Here is a 1102-nt window from a genome sequence, read left to right as displayed (position 1 = left end):
ACTCACCAGCAGTCCCAAAATCCTGCGGCGGGGGTCGTGGGTAGCTGGCGGGTGTCAGGCAACCCTGCGCTCCCGCTACCCCGGCGCTGATCCGGCCTGATGAGGCCTGTGGCCCTACTCAGGCCGGTTTCTGCTTCCCTAACTAATGCAGTCTCAGGTCCCACGCAATTGGATTGGCTCCTGGCTCCCTTTTGTTCCACCTGACTTAGCTCTGGAATCACTCCCAATCATCTCTAACCCACCTTCCTTTTGAATCTGCCTTTAGCTCCAGGAGGTGACTACTCTACCAGCCCACTCCTGAGACCCCTGAATCCAAAGATAAAAGTCACTTTACATCTTGCCTTCTGTGACACAATCGCTGAGTCACTTGGAAATGCATGTGCTTACCAATTTATTATCTCAATTTCTCCCTCTGCCCTAAATGTAGTGGCTTGTATCAACTAGTCACTGTCAACATTTTTGGCCATCTGCCTGAAGTGGAGGCCTCAGGCCCTAGCTGCTCTGAGATCTTACATCATTGCTGCATGCTTCTCATTCGAAAGCATGGTGGAAAAGCCCCTTCTCTCCTTCCTCTCTTGGGACCGAAAGTCCCACTTGTACCTTTTGCTCAGCTATTGGCTCACAAACATCTTTATTGACAAATCAAGAAACAATTAGGGAACTAGACCTTAGTATCAGAACCTCCCCTTACAAGTCAGTTCTCCTTCTACTGTATTGATCCCAAATACTGAACTTAGCTCACAAGGTCTGGAGGTAGGTGCCTTTAGCCATTGAGTTATATCTCTGTTTCCAAATTTCTTTTTCTTAAGGTGCCAAAATAATTCATTCTGGATAGGAATAATCTTTTCAACAAATGTGAAATTGAATAACTGTGTATTTTCAAGCTAAAGAGTAATTCTGGAATAACAAAAAACCTAGGATAGCAAAAACTCTTCTCAAGGATAAAAGAACCTCTGGTGGAATCACCATACCTGATCTAAAGCTGTACTACAGAGCAATTGTGATAAAATCTGCATGGTACTGGTATAGTGACAGACAAGTAGACCAATGGAATAGAATTGAAGACCCAGAAATGAACCCACACACCTATGGTCACTTGATC

This window comes from Mus caroli, chromosome 11 (genome assembly GCF_900094665.2).
Source record: "Mus caroli chromosome 11, CAROLI_EIJ_v1.1, whole genome shotgun sequence".
Classification (NCBI taxonomy): Eukaryota; Metazoa; Chordata; class Mammalia; order Rodentia; family Muridae; genus Mus; species Mus caroli.
This window is presented reverse-complemented; position numbering follows the sequence as displayed.